Below are 10,178 nucleotides of genomic sequence, written 5' to 3' on the forward strand. Positions count from 1 at the left end.
CCGGGCGCGGCGCGGCCGCGGAACAGCGGCAGGAGCTCGGCGGCGGCGGGGGTATCGATCCGCGGCCGGGCCCGGCCTTGCGGCGGGGCCAGCTGGCCTCGCGCTGAGCGCAGAGKACATGTTGACCGAGGTTGCCGCGGCCAGCAGCCGCGGCCTAGCAGCGCCGAGCGCTTCGGCGGGCTTGAGCTCTTCCAGCGGCGCCTTTCTGCGGCTTAGCTGGAGCTGCAGATTCAGGGCAAGACTGAAAGCCGCGTTTCTCCCCAGATACGTGATTCTTCATCGTTACTTCAACGAGTGCAACACGGGTACAAAGCAACAAAATGCAAGATACCATTTTACACCAATGGAAACATGTCATACAAGGAGATTTTTTCTTCTAGCTGACATTTTGAATTTATTACACCTAAGAAGAGTTTTTCACACGTACAAAAGAAAACGCATGAGACTTGCTTCCAAGCAAGCAATCCCCACGGCTGCTTGCATGCACGAGTTGCCTTATCTCCCATAACTTGAGTGCCCGTAGGAGAATGGCACGGAGCTATTACAGTTTATTACTTTATGGAGGGTCTTCCTCAGTTTATGGCTCAGAACTAATTTAGACTCTGAATTTCCTTCCATTTAAGGCCCAGCAACACAAGATAATGCATTCTGTTGCAAGGTGGACTTTGGAGTGAAAGCCTTTCACATTACACAAAATACAGCAATAAGATACGATCAAGAGAAACATACAGTTCTTATACTGTTTTTCTGTGTAATACTGAGTGCCTCAGCAAAGCACTGCTTCCTAGGCATCATATTTTGTATACAGAAAGTACAATATCTAATTGTGTTTCATTCACATACTGAGCTTTTCCCCAATTTTTCTCATCTTGGCCAAGGATTTCAAATATGGTTAGTGGTTCTATCTGTTTCAGTTCTCATGGAAGTTTAAATAAATAATTTTTCACTCATTGATATACTGAATTTCAGCAAAAGACACTAGAGCCYGGTTTCATGTGTGTGGACTGAAGCTAAATGGATTTGTAACTAATCAGAGCCTAGCCCAAGCAGCCACCTCTATGAAAAGAAAAATTACATAAGGGTTTAATTGCTATAGAGTTACAGTGCTCCCATCAGATTAGTGTCATCTCAGTTATTACATCCTAATCTCAATTTCACTTGCATAACAAACATCTCATTGATTTAGAAGATTATGGAGAACAGAGAAAGAAATGGCTGTGTCTGCTGCTGTGGACGCAGGCAGTTAACTGGGCCAGGTCCTGCATGCAGGACTGCGTAGAGCACATCTTCAGTGGGAAATGTGTACATCAAAAGCCTGCTCTATGCAACTATGAAGCCTGCTCATAAAACTGAAATCTAGTGCATTATCACTTAATTCTGTTTTTTTTTTTTTTTTTTTTTTTTTTTGCGTAAAGAGGACATTACAAAAGTAGCCAAGGGACCAGTATAATGATCCAGCCCCTCACCCTGATCAGTAATTTGCTTCCAGGAAAGGTTCATTTCTGTAAATAGGACTGCATGCAGTAAGGGGAACCCATAACGGTGACTTAAAAAACAGAACTGATCTCAAAAATCAGATTGGAGAAAACAGTTCARCAAATGGATTACATGAAAATTGAATATAAAGAAACAAGAATCACAATATTTAAAGTTTAGGAAAATGTATGAAATTGAGTTAAAATTCTTATTAGTATTGTCTAATCATTTCATTGCTCCATTGCATTTATATTTTTACTTGAAAAATATAAACCTGCCTGGGGGCAGGTTAGTTATGTTGGTTAGAGCGTGGTGCTGTTAATGCCAAGGTCATGGGTTCAATCCCCGTAATGGGGCTATGCTGAGGGTTGGACTAGATGATCTCCAGAGGTTCCTTCCAACCTTACCATCCTATGATTAGTATTTCTTACACGCAGTTTTACCATCGGCTGTGAGAGCTGGGCCTCTTCAGCCTGAGGAAGAGAAGACTGAGGGGGGATCTTATCGATGCATGTAAGTACCTGAAGGGAGGGTGTCCAGGGAATGGGAACAAACTCTTTTCAGTTGTCCCATGTGACAGGACAAGAGGCAGTGGGCAGAAACTGAAGCACAGGAAGTTCCGCCTGACCGTGAGGGGGAATTTCTTCCCTGTGAGAGTGACGGAGCACTGGACCAGGTTGCCCAGAAAGGTGGTGGAGTCTCCTTCTGTGGAGATGTTCAAGGCCTGCCTGGATGCAACCCTGTCTAACATGTTCTAGGGTGACCCTGCTTGAGCAGGGAGRTTGGACTAGATGATCTCCAACCTTACTGATTCTATGATTCTATGAAAGTGTAACATCTCTTAGATTTTTTCCCCTTTCATAAAGTATTTACTGTCATAATACAGGATCAAACAGTACAGTGGTTCAGCATGCCATGATGTAACTCAGAGCAAAGTGTCAGTCATTGAGTGTAACACAAACTGAAATGCATTGTATCCCTATTTTGAAGATAATCTATTCAGAATCTAGTAAGGATCATTTTACACATTTTTTTCCCATGCGCACACTTTTTCCACTGGTACATTTTTTCAAGTGGTAAAAAATTATTTCTGTGATATAAGTAATACCAGAACAATTGTCTTAGCCACAATGATGTTTTCATCATTTTGTCCATTCTCTAGAGTCTGACTGTAGGATCACTTATGAGAAAAATGCTTAGGCTATTTTCTACGCTGTTTTAAAAAGAACAGTAAATAGATACCATTTTACTCAAAACTTAATCAGTATAATCAAAAAGAATTTTGCTTCTGGTATAATTTTAAAGCAGTTTCCTAGTTTTTTCTAACCTTACTGAACTGTTGAATTATTAATAAAATAAATCTGGAGATAATTTTGTCGCTCATTTGAAAAGAATGAAGAATTAGTCCAATGGCAATTGCAGCTCAGCAGGGTCTTTTAACAGGACATGCTTGTAGAAATTCTCAGGCTTAGTAGTAAAATCTCATTTCAGTATTCAGAGCTTGGTGATGGTGGTGTGTTGCTATGGAATCAAGCAAACGGGAAAAAGTTTGGAATGTCCTAAAGGAACAGGCTTTCAGAGCTTGCCTGTGTTCCAAAAACTCAAATACCACTGGGTCTTGAGTCCAGAAAACAGAGACTCCATCCTGCTTCTATTGAAGTCAATGGGAAGCTTGCCACTGATCTCGGTAGGAGGGGGAGCATGCCCGAGTTTTGCAATACATCTTTTTAAACTTCTTAAGCTGAGGTGTTTACTGTGCCAGTGAGTTCAGTGAGTGAATTTGCATATGATGGCAAATCAACAGATCCCTGGCTTTGTGTGAACTAACTGCGAACCGCATTGCGCATACCCGTTTTCAAATGAGAAAAAGCTGCCAAGATTCATCTTTTTAAAATAACGATTAGTCCTTCCTTTGTTTAAATTCCTCTTGAGCTTCCAAAGGAGCGCAACAAAGTATCTCTTTGCTAGACAATGCTGTGGATAGRAGGAGGGAGAAGGGAAGAGGGGGGATTTCTTTTTAAATAGAGTTTATCCCCATTCTGTGCTCCCAGCTAGCTTTTAGCGATTCCCATGATGTCACTTTTAGTAATGGAGACATGTTTACAAAAGAGTACACAGCATCCTGTTCAAAAAGAAACTTGCAACCCAGGGAGYGCTACGAAAGTTAGGAAACCAAAAACTGTGCGAGGAGGGAGTAAAGATACATACAAAGATCCTTTGTCTGCAGTGAGCGGACTTGACCTCACTGACTACGAACAATAAAGAATATGCAATTTGGCAGTTACCGAACTCAATGTCAGCATTATTGCTTTTGGTATACAATATATTAAAMACATTTGAGTGTGGCAACAGGCCATGAAATGAACTGATAAAAAGTACAGCCAAACCATTTCTATGTACAATATTATCTCCTTTCAAGACAAATGATTCCGTCTCATCTATTTCATCTCCCTTATCTTGAGAACAAATACAAAATTCATTAAGAGTACAGTTACTCTCTACTATGTAATACAGAACATTATGTTTCTGCAATTTCTTTCCATTCAAATATCATCTTTGTAACTGTAATCTTGAAAAGATAAATGCATTTCAGCCAAAGCTGCTCCTAGCTTTTCCCTTGAATTTGTTACCTGCATTAGTACAAAAAAGGCTTTTGTTCTAACAGAAAGCATTAGTGGATTAAAACCAGCATAACTAACTTTTAAACTTGCAAACATAGCACCATTCATCTATTAAGCAATTACACACATACCTGCATTACGTGCAAGTTAGAAAGTCTTAGCTATGAATTTGCCAGCTTGTTTATTTGAGGCATGCTGACTGCCAGAATCTGGGACAAAATTCTCCCATACACAGACCTTAATCAATCTTCCAGCATAGCAATGCAAGCTTCCCCATGCCTTCATCTCCTTGAGAGAAGTTCCCTGCAAGGGACAAGGGGTAAGCTTTGTGAAAGTGAATATTTTAGTTCTCCGCTTTTGTTTGTTGAGAAGTTTTGCAAAGTTGATATTTTATTTAAACTGAAAAATAACACAAGAAGGATGAAATAACAAATTTATTGTGTATGGGCCATAGATAATCTTGGATACATAAAAATATTGTTCATATTTAAATCATTAAAAGTTAGTATGCATATGAGACTGGTTATATAAAGGATAAGTCCAGTTTTGTGTTCGCAGATTCAGGTTCTACTAATGACTTTATTTTAATGCCAGGGCCAATGGACTTCTTGTTGCCAAATCCCCTCAGAAGGTATTATGAAGATCAGTTTGCTCCAATTTAGTTCCCTCCACCCAGGAATGCAGAGCTGCTTTCTATCCTTCCAAAGATACAACCAAGGAAATTTAAAAATAAAGAAATCAGAGATAAGGGCAGTATGGAACCATTTTGAAAAAAAATAATATCTTAAATAAATTATGATCTTATCAGATTTGCTGTGACTCATCTGTGAGGGACTGCAACACTGCTGTAGAATAACACAACCCCTAATTATTAYGAAATGCTAGACAAGTCCTTCCTTCCTCAGTGTCTTAAAAGGAGAAGGTTTTCACTGCTCAGGCTTGCTCTATTTTGAGTTGTGGGTTTAAAAGGGCTTTTCAGATCTTATAACTCAAAGCACTGTAAAGATTGGAAGTTGGGATCACGGGCAGCTCTTTCAACTCACAGTGCACAGAACTCCTTGCAGCAGATTATATGACACGGGACTTGAATTGCATGGTGCCTCATCCCTCCCCTCTATTATAGGTATTCAAGAGGGTGCTGTTTTGCAGTATACATTCCGTGACTGTCGCCAGAGACCAGCCCCTCTCCCAGTCCGAGAGCCTCAGTGCCAGACCCAGAGATCACAGATCAGCAGCATCTGGAAACTAAAGTCCTATGGAGCAGGAGAGGTGTTATTACCACACTGACGAGGTCAGAGTTGCAGGTGCTATGGGGTGTGCCACCGAAAGCGTCATAATCCCTTGGATATGAAAGCTGGTGGAAAGTTATGGCAGGATTTTTAGAACATCTTTTGAAAACATCTTGGAAAAGTCAAAAAGTCTGTTACGACCTGATGCAAAAAATGATCCTTCCACAAACTACTGCATATTCCGATGAAGGCACTACAACCCCCAATATTTTGCAGTCTGAGTTGATCATTTTCTCTGCAGACCAAGAGCCATCTCCAAAGGTCAAAAACAGACAAACAAAACAGACTAAAAAAAAAAAACAAACAAAAATCCCTCCAACAGATTTACATAGGTAAACACAGAACGGGTTCACTGATTTTGGTTTTGCAAAAGGTAAACAGGAATTAGAAGTTCTCCTAGTTGTCTAGATATATTTCTTTGCAAGTCAGTCTCTTATACATACATAGTCTCCTGGCTTCAGTTTGTTGTAAATATCCATAATTAGTTTTATGTAACTGAAATTTTGTCTATGAATGCAATAAAGAAAAGCTAAACTATAAATTTATTTCTGCACTACAAAATTAACTGAGAACCCTGACAAAAGCAATTTTATGCCTTTGGTCTTCTTGCAGTAATCTAGCTACACCAGTTGTTGCATTTTAATCCTGACATTCAAATCATGTTGAGCAATTTTCCCACAGCATGTTTCCCAAACAAAAGCATTTTTTTACTTGCTCCCACTTGTGTGTGTCCTGGATCTAGGAACTGCAGAGAAATATTCTTGTTTAAGTCCCAAGACTGAGCCAACAATTGTATTATAGTGTTAGATTTCACAAACTATCAGTGATCATTTGACCAAAATCATACCAATTGATCAGGCAAAAGGATATCTGGTCAGTTATTAGGTAACAGCTATTCAGTTCACAGCAGTATAAATGCTACTTAGGTGTTTTTAGTTTTGGGATGTTGGCAGAGGAGTAACTATCTGAAGCATTACCTGATACTTTCACAAGCTCCTTCCACCTTCATAGAAGCAGCAATCTTTTATGTGTATACCCTGAACTATTAAATTGCTTCATTATTCCATTACTCCAGCAGAGTTGTTGAAAAGGATGCCTTCTCTTGCAAATAACTGATCTCTTTGCAGCTCTATCCTTTCCACTTTCAAAAAGGACAGTGCATATTAGCAGCCCAGTAACATCTGCATGGCTATGCTTTGCTTCAGGAAAATTACATGGGGCATAGCATGACAGGGAGGTTTCATAAAGCTATTTATCAGCTTAGGACTGAGTCAATCCACAGATCTTTTAAAATAATGCAGAAAAGATAGTTCTTCCTAGTTCACTTTCTTTCTCTCTAAACCAGGGTTAGCATAAGTGGTTTGGAGATTTTTGTTTGTTTTACYCTTATATGCAGTGGGAGATTATAATACCGGCTTCCCTGCAGCAGAGGAAAATAACCTAGGCCACAAGACAGAAGTATCCTGAGACAGCTGTTTGAGGGAATGAAGTGAAATGATTGATACTTCTCATTAGGAGCTAATCAGTCTTACCTGAGATACAGGAGAAGGTTAGATCATTTTTTTCCTTTAAAACATCTGTCTTTCAGTAACATAGAACCAAAAAAAAAAAAAAACACTATTTTATCTAGCATTAAAAAACTGGCCAAATTTGAGCATCTCATCCATTGTCACCATTTATTAATAGTTCATAGTAGCTCTGGTAACAAAAAATCAGAATTCAGCTTTAGTGGTCAGCCTAGACTGGGCATGCATCTGCCTCAAAGTCTTCCTTGCAAGAAAAGTTTTCCCGCTCATTTTCTACCTATATTATTGCAGTGTCATCAAGATCAAACACAGCTGAGTGCTCTTTATTCAGCATTTTTCAGAACACTACTTTCTCCTCATTTTCACCTATCACTTCTCAGATATGTTTTTGTGGTTAGTTCTTATTCAGTATTTCTTATATGTCACAAAAGATTAGAATGTGCTAGTTAAGTTCATGAATAATAAAAGTTTGAGAAGCACTGCCCATAAAATAAGAATCAGAATTGGATGTTCTTATGGACCAAAGTAATAGAAATGGGATGAAATGCAAGAGTGCACCCAAGAACTAACAGCATTTCTACTGTAAGTTGTCATTACGGTCAATTAGAAATGGGGAAAAAAATGCTTGGGGTTTAAGTTGATCATAGTGTGAGTATGAGCCATCAGTCAGGTGCCATATGAGAAAGACAAGTATTTCCCACAATATTTCCAACAAAACTAAAAGATATACATGCATTATTAGGAAATAGGTATAAATCCTCATCCACAATACTGCGTTCGATGTAGATATTCATCCTCTAAACAGATGATTTTGCACTGTAACAAACACAGAGGAGGACAAGTAGAAAATGCTTAAGACATTTTTGGTGATTAAAGAAACAACGATCAAGAAAGATGCTTCTTTCCAGAAATTCATGAGAGGACACACCATTTGGGGCAGAAAACCTGTGTGAGCTAGGTAGGTAGGTAGTGTTGGCACAACACTGAGAAATTGAATAAGAACTGGCCAGACTGGAAACTGAAGAAGGCTCCTACTCAGTGAAGTAATTTCTGGAACAGCTTCCAACAGGACAATTAGGCAAATATCAGCCTCAGGTCCAATCTACATCATGGGATCATCCAGATATTTCTGTTCATTCCTAGTTCAGTTTTAGCTCCTCTAGTAGACTATTAGTGTGTTTCTGGGCCATGAAGTACCATCAGTGACAGAAGAAGGAGCAAAATTTCAGTTTGTTTACATTAGGAAGACACAATGTAGCTAAAAGTGTCTTTGCTACTATATTTTAACCAGTATTTCAAGCACTAGCATAGATATGTTATCTGCTCATGCTCAGCCCTCAAAGCGAGAGTCAATATATTTTGAAACACAGTTTATTTTCTAATCTAGGCCTTGTTAAATCTCACATAGCCTAGGTCAGGCAGATCTGGAGAAAAAGTCATCCATATCTCTGTACTTGCAAAATCTGGAAGCAGAACAATGCTTGCTACAATCACGATCAAAGAGCCAGGCGCCATTTGGCAACACCATGGTCAGTAGCACAGTCCACTCCCTCCCCATCTCTTCCATCTATCCCACCGGTAAAACTATATAACGTGGTTTCTGACCACAGAGGAGCCACATTTTGTATTCAGAGAGTCAGTTGCTATGAAGAATTGGAGACAGTTCCTTGCAAAAGAATATAAGGAACGGCTGCRAGAGCTGGGCCTCTTCAGCCTGGGGAAGAGAAGACTGAGGGGGGAACTGATCAATATCTACGAGTATCTAAAGGGAGGGTGTCAAGGGGACAGGGCCAAACAGGTTGTGGAGTCTTCCTCTCTGGAGATCTTCAAGGCCCGCCTGGATGCAACGCTGTCTACCATGCTCCAGGTGACCCTGCTTGAGCAGGGAGGTTGGACTAGATGATCTCCAGAGGTCCCTTCCAACCTTACTGATTCTATAATTCTGTGTTCATTTTTAGAGGATCACTGTGAAAAATATGATACTGATGGAGAATATATGGGAGATGGGGAATTCCAGAAAAGAAATGTCTTAAACACAACTTTTGGGTTTTGCTTTGGGAATTCAACATTAATTTAATTTCTTTATAAATGATTAATATTAGAGAAGGAAAGGAGGTAAATGTTACTATAAGTATCTACATTTCAAATTACAACTCTGTCTACAAATCTTCTRGTTTAGATTTACACAAATATTTGTTTTATTTTTGTTACACTAAGATATACCCCCTTAATCTCAAATCTCTTCAATATTTTCCCATTTCAGGCTAGATTCTATTTAAAATAATGTCCAAGACATCTTCAGACTCTCTCCCCAATCCTGATCCTGATCTAGCCTAATTAAAATTTGCTTAAATAGAAGAAAGATATAGATGTTATATAAAATCAAAATACCTTATGATGTTTGACTGTGCAAGGTTTGTTCTGATATCTTTTCTGTCTACACATTATCATATTTTAACTAATTTAGACCGAGACTGTTGTGATTCATTTCTTCACAAAAGTCAGTTGCAAAACTCCCCAGCAACACCAGCAGAGCCATATCACACACTTACATGCATCCTTATACACTATCTTAAAAGGCAATCACAGCTGCACACTTTCTGGGGCCTAAACTTTCACAGGCCTTCTATATTAATCAAGCTCCACAACATGTGGTTTACATAGGGAGGATTTTAAATAATGTAAAATTAATTCAACTGAGAGTAACCACTGAAACCATGCTTGCGCCGTCAGCTGTGATTTGTGCAGGGACTGCAATCTATGCACCATTACATAACAGGCATTAAGCATCAGTTACACAACTTAATGCAAACACCACCAACAGCTGAAAACCCATGGCACAGACAGGTTCTTAAGTAATAGTCAAAGCGATGCCAGAAAGCAAATTCTACCYGTGGAAAACTTTTTCCACGTTAAATGTATTTCAAGAGATGCTCTGAATTTTTTGGCTGCTGATAGGCAGATAGTACTTTCGCAAGCCTTAATATGGCCTGCCACAAAACAGCACTTTATTCTAAAGCTTTTATCCTTCAAAGTCTGTTAATATAAACTTTGACCAAMACCGACAAAAAAATGTGTGCGCAGTGCAACTCACATATCTTTACTGATTGCAATATGAAACTTCTGGTCTAAAACAAACAGATCATCAGCAAACAGATACACCTGTGCACTGTGGTTACTTAGGCTTCTCTCCTCCTACCATCCCTTACTTCACTCGCTGTTCACATGCTTTGACTTTGATGTGTGAATATGCCTTTGTGGTTCCA

Source organism: Rhea americana, unplaced genomic scaffold, assembly GCF_003343005.1.
Source record: "Rhea americana isolate MKP2758 unplaced genomic scaffold, rheAme1 scaffold_57, whole genome shotgun sequence".
NCBI classification, from domain to species: domain Eukaryota; kingdom Metazoa; phylum Chordata; class Aves; order Rheiformes; family Rheidae; genus Rhea; species Rhea americana.